Source organism: Carcharhinus amblyrhynchos, chromosome 27 (assembly GCF_965287045.1).
Source record: "Carcharhinus amblyrhynchos chromosome 27, sCarAmb.v2.hapA, whole genome shotgun sequence".
Lineage (NCBI taxonomy): Eukaryota > Metazoa > Chordata > Chondrichthyes > Carcharhiniformes > Carcharhinidae > Carcharhinus > Carcharhinus amblyrhynchos.
This window is the reverse complement of record NC_137350.1, coordinates 21,064,395-21,083,898: the sequence shown is the minus strand read 5'-3', so window position 1 is coordinate 21,083,898 and position 19,504 is coordinate 21,064,395.

Here is a 19,504-nt window from a genome sequence, read left to right as displayed (position 1 = left end):
TATTCCAAGGATCGAATCATAGAATCCCTACTATGCAGGAAGAGGACATTTGGCCCATCAAACCTGCATTGACAACAATCCCACCCAGGCCCTACCCCCGTAACCCATCTGTACTTATCCTGCTAATCCATTGGACACTAAGGGGCAATTTAGCATGCCCAATCAACCTAACCTGCAAATCTTTGGACTGAGAGAGGAAACTGGAGACAGGGGGAGAACATGGAAACTGGTTACAGGCAGTAACCCTGGGCTGGAATTGAGCGGGGGTCCCTTTCGCTGTGAGGAAGTAGTGCTAACCAGTGTGCCACCCAAAGAAACATCAAGGATTCTCTCTAAAAGAATTCTCGGGATACATCTGGAGTAAGAAGATGCTGTGAAGTTACTTACGACTAGACAAATAGTCTTCCTGCAAACATTCTGATGATAATTTTCATTTGACAGAAAATGTTACTTGAACTCACAATGCACTCGAACGCTAAATGTAAATGAAATATATCTTTGGTTAAGACAAGGAGCCTATTGGCACTGGAGACCCACAGGACCTACAAGGTGTTGAGCTGTAGTAAGAAATCAGATCAAGAATGAAACAGTGACAATAAAGGATAAACATACATAGGATATTACTTGCAAGCAACAGAGTAGCTTTCAATTTTTTTGTTGGCAAAAGTTGTGAATTAAATTGCCTCAGGCCAGTGTTGAAACTTCCATTCTGCTTTCTATGTTGTTTAAATGTTATAATGTTTCAGTACTTGTACATAAAACATATACAATATTGTAACCAAGCAAGGTCAACATTCACTTCCCATCTCTGATTGCCCTATGCTGGTAGTGGTGAGCAGCCATCTTAAACCACTTTTTTTTCCTTTTCATTCACAGGTTTTAAGTCGGTCTGCCTTGTGTCCAACGAGGGGCGTACATGTGATGGGTCGTACTGGGGCTGCTCTTGGTTGTTTGAGATTGGCCTAGTGCTTCATGTCGTTAGTGTGTGCCTAAACTGGACCAGATACTGGGCAAGATGACAGCTCAGTGACTATCGCTGATTGCTGTGCAGACACATGATTTGGGCTGGTGTCTGTGGGAGTTTGCACATTCTCCCCCTGCTTGTGTGGGTTTTCTCCGGGTGCTCCGGTTTCCTCCCACACCCCAAAGATGTGCTGTTAGGCTGATTGGCAGTAATAAATTGTCCCTAAATTAGTTTCCCTCAATTTGGATGGCCATAAAACATTAGACGAGGGTCGTGGGTGGAGAGGGGGACTGGTGATGTTGAGATGGCGGCGCGGGCTCGTTGGGCTGAAGGGCCTGTTTCCCGAGCTGTTTTTATTCTTTGTTCTTTGTTCACTGCAGCCTGTGTGCAATATAGATGTACCCAAACTTCTGTGAGGGAAGGAGTTCCAGGATTTTGACCTGGTGATAGTTCCAAGTCAGGCACTCAGGCACCATCCTGGGGAGCTTTCAGGTGATGCTGTTCCATGCATCTTCTACCCTTATCCTTCCAGGTGGTAGAACTCATGGATTTTGATGGTTCAATGGAAGGAGGCTTGGTGAATTTTTGCATCTGTGCATTGGAGGTGGAGGGAATGTTACGACACAGAGGTTAATCCCCTTTAACTCACGTCATAATCTGCAACAATTATTTGGGAAGGTGTTAATTATTCTTAATTAATATTTAGAGGTTTAGTAATATAAAGTTACGACACTTTTTCAATGAATAATTAACAAGGTATTTTATTTAAATAACCAAGAACTTTAAGTAAACAAGTATTATATTAATTAGGTATGATTTGATTGAAATGCTGTTCAAATAATGCAAGGAACATTCATTGTCAAAACAGTAATAACGGAATTTTGGTCACTCTCAAAGAAATTATACAACTACGCTTAATGGAAATCGAAAGCTTTTGGAGTTCTTCAGTAGTTGCTTGCTGTCTGTACCATTTTTCTGACTCCGTATCCTTCTGTTAGATAGCTGGATAATTTTCTTTAGAACCATTTAAACTGCCAGGATGGAGAACCGCTCTAAAAATGGTTGCTATTTTTTTGGCTGTCTGCCCTGGCCGCTGGAGATGTTCTCCTGATGGCTATTGTCCTGGCCTTTATACCTGCCATGATCTCACAATTTTCTTACATCAGGATTGGTTTGATGTTGTCAACACTATCAAATTCAAATCTAATAGGCTCTTAATAGTTGATGGTCCTTTTTAAAATGATAGGCTGGCAGAATGCAAAAGCCTGCTACCAAGTCAACCCTTTTGAAACGAATGTTGTAACCTGGAGTCTGTGTGCACTCTGCATTTTAGCACAGAATTCAAAAACAGCTTTTAAAGGGACCACACACTGTTTCCTTTCCCTTAAACATCATTTACAATTCTTTTATATCTTTACAAACTCATTTTCATGACAGGAGCGAATGGTTAAGGTAGTGGATAGGGTGACCAGGTGGCTGCTTTGTTCTAAACAGTACCAAGCTTCTAGCGCATTGTTAATGTTTTACTGATCCAGGCAGGTTAATCACTCTCCTGACTTGTGCATTGTAGTTGGTGGATGGCTTAAGGGAGTCAGAATGAAAACTTATTCCTTTATACAGTCCCCTGCCCTCCCTAAACAGCCCAGCACACTTCCGTCTTCTCTTGCAGCAAGCATTATTGTGAGAAGTCAGAGTACTGTGTTTCCAAAAAGAGCATTTTTTTGAATAATATAAATGTGTCTGTTTTTCTCTTGGCCTCAACTGTTTAATCTCTCCCCCATAATCACTAAAACTTTCCATAGCTGTCAGTAATGACCTAGGGAGACTTTGTAGCATGGAGGGGCAGTGTTCCCATATTCCTGAGTCATCTGGGTTCATGTCCGTAGTTCTATGGGTTCTATGTCCACAGGAGACATATTCATAATGTCACCAAAGACGTTGATTATCAACTGGTAAATTTTTCCAATGTGGTAGGTGATTGGAACAGGAGAGTTCCCTGAGCAGCCAGAACGGTGAGGTGGCTGCAGTGCAACAGTTCCTCCCCCCCCGTTAAAGACTCCAGACACGATCTTACCTACGGTTCATGCCACGCTCCTGCTGCAGCGAGGGCGGAGAATTTGGCATCCAGCCAAATCTTAGTTCACTGCAGTGGGATGGGAAAATCCCACCAGCATGAACGGTAGTAAAATTCCAGCCTCTAGGTATAAGCATCTTCCTTATTTTGAAGGAATATTGGAGAGTGTAATTAATGTCTATGAAATGTCCCCCAAATGTGAGATAATATTGGGTTCTTCATATAAAGAAGGAAGTTCAAGTTCAAAAAATGAATGTGGATATGCTTCGAGTTCTACTACACCTGATAGCCCGTTCAGGTGTAACTAGGAAGTGACCATGATGCAGTGTCTAGATTATTAGCGCATGAACACAGTTCCTTCAGTTTACCTCAGTAAGTTGGAAATGACTTCATTCAAACTCTCCTGATGAAAACTATTTGAATTTGTGTGTTAGGAATTTATCGTGGACATGGACCTTCAGATTGTGAAACAGCTGCTCCCTTGACGAGTCCAGGCTGGCTTCACCTCCAACCCTTTAATCCAAGCCCATGTGCATCTGCTTTCTCTGTTCACAGAAGGATCCCCTTTCTGGCTTTTGCCTGTAACAACAGGTAGCTTTGTAATTGTTTTTCAAGTTATGGGGAATTGAACTTCCATTGCGTGTGGCCAACAGCGTAAAAGGAAAACGAGGAAGAAAAGAAAGAAACAGACATAACAAGGACACACTGAATGTAAATGACTATTTAAAGAAAACTCCCACTATTCCACATAGTTATTGCATCTTCATTTCTTCCCACCAGGAATTTGGTTACTACAAATTGAGACAAAGCATTATTTGAGACTTACACACTGAGATAAGAGTGTTATCTTAGTTATAGAATTCACTGCAGAGGACCTCAAACAATAAATAATGTTTTTTTTAAAAAGGACCAGCTTACACTGAACAGGAATGTTGACTCACAAGAACGAGTAAAAATCTGAACATGAAACACATTCCTCTTTAAGGCATTTGCAATTTGCGAGCTGCATGAGGCCAGAAACAGGGACGTTTGAATCATTTTCTTTGGCATAATTCGGAAACAGTCGTTAAAGTCACAGCTGTCTCAATGATCTACGTGTGGTGGATCCTCAAGACCCCCTCCCCTTTAATTTGGCCTCCCTTAAATTTTTGTCTGGTAATTGTTTTTTTCCAAAAAGATAAGATACGTTTTAGTGAAGTCATTTGTCCTGTGTCAAATTTGTTCAATGGATGTAAAAAGACCCAGCTTCAAACTCGAAAAAATAAAGTGTAGTAACCAAACTCAACAGACACAATAAATGTTTCTCAGTTTCTGTGTTCTTCTAAAAATAGGTTGTCTAATTCTGTTACTCATGTGAAGAAATACTAATAAAGCCTCAACTTCCCACATTCTTCACCATCCAGCAGTTTTGAGGTGGGGGGAACATGAAATTTCCTAGACGTGATTCCCTCTGAAATCCCACCTTCCTGCTCTGGAAGCACGTGTAGGGTGGGACAGGCAGGGCCTTGGGGGAGAACTGCCTTCATCCTAATTAAGACCGTTAAGTAGCCACTTAATTACCTTTTCCTGCCTAGCCTCAGTTTTTAGAATGGCAGGTGTGACATTAGTCGGGGGAAATAGAAACATTTTAAATCCTCATTCTCTGGAGGAGGGTTTGGGGGTAGTTTCCCTTGATCAGAAACCCCCCTGCCTATCCCTATCGACCACCCTCATGACTGCCGCAGGACTCTCCTACCCTTCTCTTCCTGGGGCCCCTGCAACTTTCCTAATCTCCACACCCTGGCTTCCCAGGCATGTTGCTGCAGTACCTCTTCCGCCACTCCAACGCTCTGCCTGGAGGATCCCAGGGAGCTGCTGATTAATCCAACCGATTAGAAGACTTCCAAGGCGGGGTTTCCAATCAGGTGAGGAAGGAAGTCTCACCTGCTGCCCATCAATGCTCATTGGAGTAAAATGGCAGCGAGTCTGTCAGAGTCGATGGGGAGGTGTTCACTGCCGATTCTTTGGATGATGGAGGCTTCCAAAATTTCAGATCATTATTAATTTACTCAAAACCAGCTCAAAAAACTGATAATAATGCCTTTACATCTCCCCTTGAATAAGGAGGCCAATACTGTACACAATATACTAGGCAACATGATGGGTGTCAATAAACATAATATATAAAACATAATATATAAATATATAAAATACAATATACAAAACTCTATAACGAGGCATAGTGTTGACAGTCAGAGTTTTTCCCCCAGAGTTGAAGTGTCAAATACTAGGGGGCATGCACTTAAGGTGAGAGGGGGAAAGTTCAAAGGAGATGGGGGAGGCAGGTTTTTTATGCAGAGTGGTAGGTGTCTGGAATGCACTGCCAGGGTTGATGGTGGAGGCAGATACCATAGGGGCACTTAAGGGCTTTCAGGTAAGCAGATGAATATGTAAGGAATATGGACCAAGAGCAGGAAGAAGGGATTAGTTTAATTTTACATCATGTTTGGCACAACATTGTGGGCCAAGGGGCATGTTCCTGTTTTGATTTGTTCTATTTTCAATGTGGCCTCACCAATCCCCTGTACAACTGAAGCATAACCTCCCTACTTCTGTAATCAATTGCACTCAAGATAAACAATAACATTCCATTAGCTTTCCTATTGCTATCATGCAGCTACTTAATTATATCACGCTAATTACTTTCAACATAATAGCCTTTTATAATTCATATCCTAGGACATCCAGATTTCTATGAATCTCAGATCTCCACAATCTTTTACCATTTGCATAATAATACAGGAGATGATGGCCTAGTGGTATTATTGCTAGACTATTAATCCAGAAACTCAACTAATGTTCTGGGGATCCGGGTTCAAATCCCACTACAGCAGATGGTGGAATTGGAATTCAATAAAAAAAACCGGAATTAAGAATCCACTGATGACCACTTGTTGGAAAACCCCACCTGGTTCACTAATGTCCTTTAGGGAAAGAAATCCGGTGTGGCCTATGTGTGAGTCCAGAGCCATAGCAATGTGGTTGACTCTTAACTGTCTCTGGGGATGGGCAATAAATGCTGGCCGGCCAACAATACCCATGTCCCACGAATGAATAAAAAAAAAACTTTTTATTCTTCCTGTCAAAATCAAGAATTTCACATTTGTTCGCATTATATTCCATTTGCCAGGGTTTTGCCCACTCACTTAACCTATCCATGAACCTCTGTAGACTTCCTATGTTCTCTTCACAATTTACTTTCCTACCTATGTTGGTATTGTCAGCAAATTAACTACCACATCATTTGTCCCTTCATCTAAGCGATTTATATCAATTGTAAAAGGTTGAGGCCTCAGTGCTGGATTCTGTGGCACACCATTCATCATATGCTGCCAACCAGAACAAGACTCATTTATGCCAACTCTTTGTTTCCTGTTAGCTAACCAATCTTCAATCCATGCCAATATGTTACCCCCTACACAATAACCTTTGATGTGGCACTTTATCAAATGAGATTCTGTCCCTCTATTGAAAAATTAGGCTTTTTTTTAAACTCTGGAATATAGGAAAGAATTGTGTACAATGAAAGGAATTCCTGGTGACACTGAATAAAACGGGACCTATAATGATGGTACTAGTTTACAAACTGAGCACCTTTGTCATATCACTTTATCTATTATTGGGCAGTCCACGCCGTTTCCACATTAGTGGGAGCACTTTATAGGAATGTTGATTAATAATTACTCTAGAAAGAATCAACACCATCAAGGTTTTCAGATGAATTTTTCATTTCACGCTTGGTTGTCAGTTTGTAAACACTGTAAAGTTTATTTATTAGTCACATGTAAGGCTTACATTAACATTGCAATGAAGTTATTGTGAAATGAATGTAAGCCTACTTGTGACTAATAAATAAACTTATTTTTTTTAAATCACCACATTTCATGCCTGTTTGGGTAAACGCACCTAACCAGCACACCTTTTGGACTGTGGGAAGAAACTGGAGCAGCCAGAGGAAACCCATGCAGACATGGGGAGAACACGCAAACTACACACAGACAGTGACCCAAGCCGGGAATCGAACCTGGAGCTGTGAGGCAGCAGTGCTAACCACTGTGCCACTGTTGACCCATCAATGTCATCCAGTGCATATAAATTACAGCTTGGTGAATATGTTTTGTTTAGGTAAACAATAGGAGCAAGTTGGGAAACCAGAACTGGAGCTGGGCTGCGTATGATTTGTCACCATTTGGGAAATGGTGGTTTTGCTAAATGGGCTATTACAGGAAGTGAGTTTCTCCTGCAGAAATCATCCAAGATAAAAAAAAGATCTCTTTCACAGAACAAACAGAATATACTGTGCCTGGCCATTGAATCGTAACGATAGTTAAGTCTTCACCTAACCATTCTAGAGCATTTACAATGCTACTGGAAAATCTCAGTAGGTCTGACAGCATCTGTGGAGAGAGAATAGAGCCCTTGTTTCAAGTCTAGGTGACCCTTTGTCAGGTTGTCCAGACTCGAAACGTTGGCTCAATCCTCGCTCCACAATGCTGTCAGACCTGCTGAGATTTACCAGCATTTTCTGTTTTAGTTTCAGATTCCAACATCCACAGTATTTTGCATTTATATTATGACAATGCTACCGGGTTCCATTTACAAAGCTGCATCAATCGATTGACGGCTAACAGCCTTCAATGTTTTACAAGTGTCCACTGAGGAGCTCCTGACAACTAAACACAGACTTTCTTTATGGAATCATGTATTAGAAACGGGTTTTGCTTTCCTGACATGTGCCTAGGCAGTTCTTCAGGCATTAAAAGTTGAGAGATATGGTGGCTTTTACTTCTACAGTTGTAGCCTTCACCGCTCTAGTGCAAATCGTTGGCTATGTCTGTGGGGGTTCCCCACTAGATGACATGTTTGGTCACTTTGTAAAACCTAAACTTCCTCTTGGCAGAGTTCGTGCTCTATGTTCAGACATTTGAGACTGCCACACTGAATCTGCTGTTTGGGATCGTTTTAATGGGTAATGGGTTGAAAGGTTATGGGGAGAAGGCAGGAAAATGGGGATGAGCAGCATATCAGCCATGATCAAATGACAGAATGGACTCGATGGGCCGAATAGCCTAATTCTGCTCCTATATCTTATGAAGTTACAAACTTATGGCAGTTTCTGGCATGAGATGTGACTCTGTCAAGCCCACTACACTTAGGAGCCATTCTCTTTTCTTTAAAACAAATGAACACAAAGCACTATCCACCACATCCTTACTGTCGGGCAAAAAAAAATGGTGTGCTAATATTTCCCAGCCTTCCTGTTCATTAAGCCACGCTGGTATTGAAGGCTTACTTTCCAAAGAATCTCCAAGGCTGTATAATTATGGCCCCATTTCCGCTGATTGCTTTTGAACAAGATCTTGCCGGACAAACAATATATTTTTTTCCGTCTTCGTTTTGCGAAAGATCGTTTGAAATGCGGGGAATGAATGTTCGGAGAGATGAATCATTCATTAGCATGCTCTCCGAAAGTTGGAATATTTTCCCTTGTACTATTTTCGCTGAAATGAGCTATGAGAGGATTCAGCCCAAACTATTCAAGAAGTCTGAAAGTCTTTAACCGCAGTTAAATAAATTGACGACCGGCATTGCTGATTTGGAAAAATTCCCTCGCAATTGACAGATCATCAGCCACTGAGGAATTCCTTAGGTTCTGATGAGACCAATCAGATTGATGGAAGGGAGGGAGAAACAAGTCCCTGGACTGTTCTCCAAACGCAGTCCATATTTGGCATTCAATAATGCAACATTAAATGCTGGTCGTCATGGTTACAAGAAATGAAATATGTCATTTACTGAAGTGATTTCTTTTTACAATAACAAAGGCGGTGTGGGCTGGAAACAAGGCAGCAGTACTCTGAGAACGTTGTGGAGGAACTGGCTGTGTTAGAGCTGGAATTTAAACAAAGAAATGTGGGTGTTTTCCCATATTGGAATTCATATATTTTCCGTTGGAACAGGAGCAAATAAAATGCGACCATGTCTTGGTTGGTTTGATATGATCGATGGACTCAAATATCATTAGCACCTTCTGTTTTATTTATTTGTGTCACAAGTACACTTACATTAACACTACAACAAAGTTACCGTGAAAATCCCTCAGTCGTCACACTCCAGCGCCTGTTTGGGTACACCGAGTGAGAATTTAGCATGGCCAATGCACTTAACCAGCAAGTTTAAAGTTAATTTATTAGTGTCACAAGTAGGCTTATATTAACACTGCCATGAAGTTACTGTGAGAATCCCTTAGTTGCCACACTCTGGGGGAGAATTTATCATGGCCAATGCACCCGAACCAGCACGTCATTCCGACTGTGGGAGGAAACTGGAGCACGTGGAGAAAACCCTCGCAGACACGGGGAGAACACGCAGACCCCGCACAGACAGTGATCCAAGCCAGGAATCAAACTCAGGTCTCTTGTGCTGTGAGGCAGCAGTGCCAACTAATGTGCAACCATTCTGCCCTGAGACATTACTCCTAATTTTCAATACTGATCACATACTCTATATATTAATCAGTAGTGCGTTCAGGAAGCTAGTGCTGGGATTGGGAGGCAGGAAAGGATACAGCAGTCCTGTTTAAGTAAAAAGCTGTATATGAGTGCACTCAGGGAGAAAAACTGACTGAACCATTCCACAGAACACCCACAAAAACAGAAAGTGCTGGACAATCTCAGCAGACCTGACAGCATCTTTGGAGAGAGAGTAGAGCCAATGTTTCGAGTCCAAATGACGCTATTCTGTTTTTCTTTCGGATTCCAGCATCCGCAGTATTTTGCCTTTATCCATGGAACACCCACCCTGACTCCAGCCACAACTCCATGCCCAATTGCATAGGCTTCCTCTTACTTGCTGTTACCCGAGGTCAACCATGTGGATGTGGAAGTATAGAGGGAAATAGGGACAAGCTATGGAATGCATTTTCAACTGGATAAAAATGGTTGGGTTTTGGGGAAGTGGGGAGGTTGAAATTGCAAATTGAAAATCCAATTGCAAATTATTTTTATTGCTTCCTTCAAGCAACAGCTGAATAAAAAGAGCTAACACATTAATCTAATCTGCAACGTTTGCCTCCGTCCATTGCCGTACGTCAAGAAACTGTAGAGGGTATGATTCTTCTCTAGACATCCCACAGTCTTAGCTCAGTTCCCAGCAACTCAGTCTGTTACCGAAATAGAAAATGCTGCAAAATCTCAGCATGTCTGACAGCTCTTTGGAGGGTCATCCAGACTCGAAACGTTGGCTCCATTCTCTCCCCACAGATGCTGTCATACCTGCCGAGATTTTTCTGTTTTTGTTTCAGATTCTAGCATCCGCAGTGTTTTGCTTTTCAACTCAGTCTCTCATCTGCTTTGTCAGATTTGCTTCTTTTACAGTTTGGACTGAAACGCAAGTGCCTGCCCTGAATCCTCTGGCACGTAGGTCAGATACGTGTGTGTTCGTATCTGTTTGAAGGTGAAAACTGAGCGAGAAGATTAAGGTGAATCTGCAGCCCTTCCAGTGAAAATCTTTCAAAGGCAGGCCTCTTCTTTTTTGAGAAGGAACAACAAATGAAGAAGATCTTACCCTCAAAACTCCGATGCACACACTCTCTGATGTTCTCAGCTGGCTTCTGTTTGTGGACAGAAATTTCTGGAATGCCTTGATTTCCTGATTACATTTCAGTTTTAAAATTTCCTGTCTGAATTTACTTCACATGTGACCCTTTAACAACTACTGCAAACAATAGCTTGCACCATCTGTCTGAAACAGTCTTAGAATTGGGCCCCAGAGGTGAAAGGGCAATCCTTATTAGACTTTTCTAAACACACGGTCTTACCCAATCCCCAGAATACTGTAAGGATGACACTGATTTTAAGTTGTTGTCAAGGACGTTCTTTGCTTCTGAGATTAATTACTGCTGTTGCTCTGGCTACTGTTGTTTTATTGTGATTAGCTGCACAGAACATATAGAAACATAGAAACTAGAAGCAGGAGGAGGCCATTCAGTCCTTCGAGCCTGCTCCACCAATTCATTTTGATCACGGCTGATCATCGAATTCGATATCCTGATCCCCCCTTATCCCTATTGTAAGGAGAAAGTTTCAAAGTGTATGGAATATATGATATAAAATATTACCTACCTTGCTTTTGACCTGTTTTTGTTTTCATAAAAGATTAAGTCAAATGCATTATTCACAGATAATGTTTAGCTGCTCCTGGAGAGAGTAGGGAGGACGATATTTGCCAAATACTTTAGGTGCTAAAGCTGTGGCCAAGATGGAAACTTGAGGTGAAATGTTGGTTTAGCCCACGTTCCATGCAAGACATCCTCGTGGTAAAGGAATTGAAGCCAGCACCAAGACAAAGCCACTGCAAGAATTGTTAAATGTTTGATTGGCACTCGAAATGCTGACTAACATTCATTAAAGTGGCTGCAAAACACTTTGGTGGCTGGTCCTTCGATTAGTACCCTCTCCAAACAGTGATCAGCTGTTTGACAACGTTGGTGTCAATTTCAAATGCTATTTAAAGGGAATCTCACCCCATAAAGGGACAGTCACAACTTGGTGACCATTGTTGATGGAATTGTGTTGAGGACCAGTGAAACACATCGGGAGGCTTTCTGGTACGTTTTGCCAGAACACTGAAACAATGTTTATTCTACCTGGCGGGGGTGAAACTGTGATCAAGCAGGAAAAGAGGCTAGGCCATTGCACTGGGGGTTGTGCTAATGCCTGTGATCATGGTTTGCCTTGGGTAGAGTCAGGATAACCAATTAGGTTAAACCGAGGCTTTACCTGGTGCAATTTTTCAAAGCTATTTTGGCCTTTTGGTTAGGAGGAAGTGTCAGATCAAGCCCGGGAACGGGCGCAATGCCTCATCCTGTCAGCTTGGATCTGGTTTGATCGAATTTAAGCTTGGATCTATATCCTTGTCTTGACAGCTTGGATCTGTTTGCCCCTCATGTGGGCACCGTGATTGGATTTTATTGGCTTTTTTGAGTACAAATAAAGTACCGAAAGGTAGCAAAAGAAATAATGTTTATTAAAATTTCCCTGAGGGCTCCAGTAGGTTTTGTGCTAGACCACCTTATTGGACACCCAATGGGAGATACCAGGGGAAGGAGAGAGCTTGTCTCAGGCATCTTGCCTGTTCTGTGGGTCAGGAATAGGAAAAGCCTGAGACAGAACAGCTTCAGCTGCTGCTGGAGAGCAGGATAGGAGGACGGTGACAGCCTTCTCAGTTGGTAGTACAGGGCAGCCTTTTAAAAACAGCACCCGGATTCCCAGCCTTGCTGCATCTTTGGGCCTTACCCCTCCAGCTGATGGCATGAATCTCGCTTCCCCTTTTAAAATGCACAGAGTGTTTTTTCAAAATTTACTTATTAGTATTACAAGTAGGCTTACATTAACACTGCAATGAAGTTACTGTGAAAACCCTCTAGTCGCCACACTCCGGCACCTGTTTGGGTACACGGAGGGAGAATTTAGCATGGCCAACGCATCAAGTCAGCACATCTTTCAGACTGTGGGAGGAAACCGGAACACCCAGAGAAAACCCATGCAGACACAGGGAGAATGTGCAGATGCCACACAAACAGTCGGGAATCGAACCTGAGTCCCTGGCACTGTGAGACAGCAGTGTTAACAACTGTGCTGCTGTGCCATGTGTTGTGCAACAGGGCTAGAACAGCCAGCTGTGCAGACTGCGATCTTGGGCCGACACTTTATACATTTTTGGGAAGGTCCTGCCCATTGGGCAGAATTTTACTGATACATGTGCCCAAGGTTCATACGATGCCATCTGAGACCAACAGAGAATGCTGTTCTCCTGGTCTCGCCCACCCCCGGAATCGGGGCAGGTGTGCTGGTAAAATTCTGGCCATTACGTCTAAGCGCTACTCAGTCAACGAATCTTACTCCAAACTATTGACAAGATCTCCCTTTTTACTTTTAAAATGACTGAAATCCGCCCCCCCCCCACGGTTATACATTACTCTGACCCTTAGGTGGACATTTCATTCCCAGCTCCCAATGATTTGCTTCCTTTATCGTTTTTCAGCTGGATAGCAAAATTGACTTTTATGGTGAGGGTTACTATGGAGATTCTTCCCTCCGGCCAAAGACAGATGAATCTTCCAGCTTGTTTAAATTGGTCTCTTTAATCCGAGTGTGAGCTCTCACCTACATTTGCATGGTGAACAATGCTGGTTAGAAACCTCACATACGTTCACTGGGAGAGTGGTCCAGTTGTAATTATGACTGTTGGACCCTCAAGCCCTCATCCCTCACTTGCTCATTCCATCTACTTCTAATGCCCCTTCTATATGTTCAATGCCACCTCCATACCCTTGCATAACCCCATATCCCTTCCATGTCCCCCTTATCCCACATATTTCGCAATGCTTCTCCACTCACTATGCCTTTACCATTGCCATTCCATTACTCCAAGCTCCTTCCTTTACCATAGCTCTTCTATTAGACCATGCTCCAGGGCGGCACTGTGGCACAGTGGTTAGCACTGCTGCTTCATAGCGCCAGGGACCCAGGCTCGATTCCCAGCTAGGGTCACTGCCAGTGTGGAGTCTGCACATTCTCCCCGTGTCTGTGTGGGTTTCCTCAGGGTGCTTTGGTTTTCTCCCACAGTCCGAAAGATGTGCTGGTTAGGTGTATTGGTCATGCTAAATTCTCCCTCAGTGTACCCAAACAGGCACCAGAGTTTGACATGTAGAGGATTTTCACAGTGACTTCATTGCAGTTTTAATGTAAGCCTACCTGTGACACTAATAGATAAACTTAAACTTAACTTCCATGCCCCTATTCATCGTCCATACTCATTCTTCCACTATCTACTATGCTGTAGAATCAATGAGCCATTGAAAAGTTGGGCAAGTCTTTGAAATAATCCTGAAAATGACAAATACTTTGAAAACATCCTTCGAAAAAAACTGTTCATCTTACTATCACACACAAGTGTCAGTCATATATAACCATTCATAATAAGAATGATAGAAACCTTTGATACCTTTCACATCTTTTAGTCATCAAAAAAATCTCTTTGAAAGAAGAGAGCTTAAGGAAATAAAGATGTCAATCAAAAAGTTATCACTTCTCTGTAAACCATGTCAACATCGTCAGCTGAGTTGAGTCTATTCGTCAATCTTAAAGCTCAGCCAATCATTCATAATGAGACCATCTGGAACTTAGAAATTATCTGAGGATCTTTGCAATATCTTTTTGTTGATAAAGTTGCTAGATGGCCTCATAATGAATCCTTGACTGAATTCCAAGATTGGCTCATAGATGTAACACTCCAGACAGTCCCAGAATTGGGTCTTGATGCCATTTTTAAAGGCTTCCCAACTCAGCCTAACTCCATAAAAATCCAGGCCTAAAGAGGCCTGTACATTGATATTATTTATTGTGTAATGCATTTCTCTGACAGATAAATACCCTCCTCCTCCAATGTGTTTGCACTTTCAAAACTGCTTCTTCTTTGTCCTCTGTAAACTTAAGGTCATCCAAAACTCTGCTGTCCAAGTTATTTTCACTGTTCATCCCTGGCCTACGTTGGCTTCTTCAGCAATGTCTTAATTTTAAAATTCTCATACTTGGATTTAAATCCTTTTATGGCCTCATCTTTTCCCAGGGCTACAATCATCTCCAGCTACACACCCCTTTGAGATATCTACACTCTCCTAATTCAGAATTAATGTGCATTCCTAAGATTAATTGCTTCATCCTTAGTGGCCAGGAATCAGTTGTCAAGGCCCTGAGCACTGGAATAGCCACCCTACACATCTCTACCTCTCTATCTGACCTTTCTCCTTTAAGTCACTCCTTAAGACCTACATCTTTGACCAGATTTTTAGCTGTCTGACATGATAGGTGGGATTTTACAGCCTTGCTTGAGTGAGACTGGAAAATCCCGTTCAAGGACAATGGACATTTCTATTGTCCGCCCCTGGCTTGCTCCGATTCCATGGTGGGTGTGGCATTAGAATTCAGTGAATATCTCCTCATGTAACTTGATGTCATATACTGTAATGAACCTATGCAGCACTTTAGGGCATCTTATTATGATTAAGGTATTAGAATATTCCAAGGTTCCACACCTGTGATCTCTACCACCGAGCAGGATAAGGGAAGAAGACACATGGAAAAACCCCACCACCCGCATGTTCCCCTCCAAGTCACTCACCATCCTGGTTTGGATCCAAAGCACCGTTCCTTCACTGTCACTTGGTCAAACTCCTAAACTCCAGCCCTGGTAGTACTGTGGATGTACCAGATGGACTACAACAGCTCACCAGGGCAATTAGGGATATACAATAAATGATGGCCTTGCCGGAAACACTCACAAGTTGTTGTTGTTGTTGTCACACTCTTCTTCCAAATACCACACGCATATGGGTATGCCAAATAGAACTTCCATTCTGTTTAGGGCATGGTGGCATCCAGACTGATCAATGCTCCTTACTATATTCTAACACATTGTGCCCTATTAGCACAAGAAATTTGTAAAATAAAATCAATCCAAAAATTGCTTCACAACCTGCTCACTGTCTCTATAAGTTTGGCTGTGTTGGAGATAGATTTGCAGTGTTTCATTATTTAACTGTTCTGTCTTTGATTATGTGAGTCTGGTAACTGATCCATGCTCACTGTGCTTGATTGGTCAGGCCTGGTTGTGGATTCAGATTAAAGTAAACTGAAACCATAAGTAGCTGGGTTGCTGGATTTTTGAGCCAAGATAAACACGATGTGGACATTTTATGGCTGTGGCGATATTTTAAAGCACTATGAATAAAATCTGTTCCATACTTAGAAGCTCTGTCATCTCTGTATTGCTCTGAGGGAAAAATTGTATTTATAAAATATAGAACACTCGTGATTGAAAATGCAAGTGATACACTAACAGGGCAGATGCCTGGTCATTTTAATCTGAATCTTTATCTGTGTTGCTGCTGCCCAGAAAATTGGTGCATTTAAGGTGCAACGTAATTGATCATGGACTTCCATGGATGCTATTCCATTCCATATCAGATAGTTCCATAAGGCTTTTGATAGAAGTATTCAATCTTGATGAACTTACAAAGAACAGAACACAGATGTCAGATGGAGTTTAATTTAGACAAATGCGAGGTGATGCATTTTGGTAGATTGAACCAGGGCAAGACTTACTCAGTTGGGGAGAGTTACAGAACAAAGAGATCTAGGGGTACATGTTCATAGCTCCTAGAAAATGGAGTCACAGGTGGACAGAGTGGTGAAGAAGGCATTTGGCATACTTGGTTTCATTGGTCAGAACATTGAATACAGGAGTTGGGATGAATTGAAAAAGTTGTACAAGACATTGGTAAGGCCACATTTGGAATACTGTGGGCAATTCTGGTCACCTTATTATAGAAAGGATATTATTAAACTAGAGAGAGTGCAGAAAAGATTTACAAGGATCCTACCAGGACTTGATGGATTGAGTTATAAGGAGAGGCTGAATACACTGGGACTTTTTTTCTCTGGAGTGTAGGAGGCTGAGGAGTGACCTTATAGAGGTCCATAAAATAATGAAGGACATAGGCAAGGTAGACAGTCAATATCTTTTCCCAAAGGTAGGGGAGTCTAAAACTAGAGGGCATAGATTTAAAGTGAGAGGACAGAGATGCCAAAGTGTCCAGAGGGGCAATTTTTTCACACAGAGGGTGGTGAATGACTGGAACAAGCTGCCAGAGTAGTAGTAGAGGTGGGTACAATTTTATTTTTTAAAAAGCATTTAGATAGTTACATGGGTACAATGGCTATAGAGGGATTTGGGCAATTGGGATTAGTTTAGGGGTTGTAAAAAAAAGGGTGGCATGGACAAGTTGGGGCCTGTTTCCATGCTGTAAACCTCTATGATTCTGTGACTCTATGACTCTATGACAGCATAAGCTACAAAAAAGTAAAATTGTACTCAGAGTATGGACAAACATGTTTCAAAAATGTATATTCAACAATGTATTTTAGGTAAAAGTACGAGTAATAAAACACTGCTTTCAAAACAAAAATATAATATTTAAGTAGGGAATAATCAGAGGTCATATGTCCACTAATTATATACTTCCAAAACAGAATAACCTCATTGGTATTTTGTCAAAATCCATTCATCTTTAAATAAAAACCTTGCCAAGTGAGAAGCTATTTAGGTGAAGGAAACATGGAAGCTAAATGTTCTCTTCTTTGAACAGAAATTGTGGACATTGCTTACCAAGTAGATTTTTAAGAGTAAAGCTCTCCATTCTTCATGGGGCACATGTTAGCAACAGATGGGTTTGGAAATTAGAAGCAATCTCAGCCAGACTTATATCCCATCCCCCAGGACACTGCTAGTACAAATGGGGTAAAAAGTCTGACAACACCAGGTTTTAGTCCAACCTATTTATTTGATAATATACTCACAAGCTTTCGAGGGACACCCTCTTCGTCAGCATTCACCTGACGAAGAGGGTGTCCCTCGAAAGCTTGTGAGTATATTATCAAATAAATAGGTTGGACTAAAACCTGGTGTTGTCAGACTTTTTACTGTGTTTACGCCAGTCCAACGCCGGCATACCCACATCAGTACAAATGGGAACAGGGAAATGACTATCCCTGACCTTCATTCTAATAGTAGTTTTGAGGGTTTGGCTTTGGAGAGGGGGGACGTAAATTTCCCCAGCTAATCCCACTAAATACACCATCCAGTTGGCCTTCCAGCCCTAGCTCTAAACGGATGTATGGAAACCACACTGAGTTGCAAATGGGCTCCAGCAGAAATGTCTCAAATGGGAATCCGTTGCTTTCTAATGAGATCCCGCCACCAAAATCACAGAAAAGGAGCTTCAAGGTCTGTGACCAAACTGGCACATTTTATTTCTGATATGGCAGGAAGTAATTATTCAGGAATCTTGGCATATTGCACTGTATGGCTGCCCCTTCAGTGCCACTGCTGGTATGAACACGCAACTGAAATATTTAAATGACTTCATCCTCAGCATTTGGGACAAAGTCATGGTGAAAAATCATTGAATCGTTGAATCCCCACAGTGCAGAAGGAGGTCATTTGATCCATTGAGCCTGCACCGACTTTCCAACAGTTCATTCTACCCTGGCCCTATCCCTGTAGCGCCACATATTTACCCCTCTATTCTTCCTAACCTATATATTTTGGGACATTGAAGGGCAATTTAGCATGGCCGATCCACCTAACCTACACATCTTTGGACTGTGGGAGGAAACGGGACCACCCAGAGGAAACTCACACAGGCAGTCACCTGAGGCTGGAATCGAACCCAGGGCCCTGCTGCTGTTAGGCAGCAGTGCTGACCACTGTGCCATTGTGTTGTCCTGATTGGGAATGGCCAGAGTTTCTGCTCCCTGCACTTACAGCAGAACACGGAGTCTAGAACTGCAATTAAAACATTGTCAGATTTTTTCTTTCTTTTCAAACATTGTGCAATCATTCCTCCAAACCACAGGGATTGAAAACTTATGTGAATAAGTCAAGTGAATCTGAAGTGGCATTCAAATGCCGATTGCTGAATTAATGCCAATTTATGGCAATTGTTCCTCAAGCCTACTTATCGTAATCAGACTCGCATCCCAGCTTTTTATCCCAGCTTGTCCACTCTTTAGGATGAATTTGATTATTTTCATGATTGCAATTTCCCTTATTGTGGGCCATTCTGAGTGCCCTCATAGAATGGAACACTTCAAATGATTGCTCCGATAGATAGAGGTAATATTCCCATTCGGTCTGACCCTCATTACCCATGTGAATAATCCAATACAATATCAACACTCAAAATTAATCTGTGTCTTGAGTAATAAGAACACAATATTTGAGATACTTCAAGAGCCAATCCATTTGAATTATCATTTATTACTGGAAGTAAAACAGCTAATTACCAGTTGATTATTATATTTGATTTTGATTTGATTTGATTTATTATTGTCACATGTCTTAATACAGCAAAAAGTATTGTTTCTTACGTGCTATACAGACAAAGCATACCATTCATAGAGAAGGAAAGGAGAGGGTGCAGAATGTAGTGTTACAGTCATAGCTAGGGTGTAGAGCAAGGTCAACTTAATGCAAGCTAAGGCCATTCAAATTCTGACAGCAGCAGACGAGAGTACTTGAGTCAGTTGATGTGTCACCTCAGATTTTTGTATCTTTTTTCTGACGGAAGAAGGTGGAAGAGAGAATGTTCGGGATGCATGGAGTCCTTAATTATGCTGGCTGCTTTGCCGAGGCAGCGGGAAATGTAGACAGAGTCAATGGATGGGAGGCTGGTTTGCGTGATGGATTGGGCTACATTCACGACCTTTTGTAGTTCCTTTGTACTTTTTATAGGTATCAAAATGAATATTGCTGTGCTATATTGCTCTATGAATCTATGGGTGACTGTACTGAGATTTATAAAA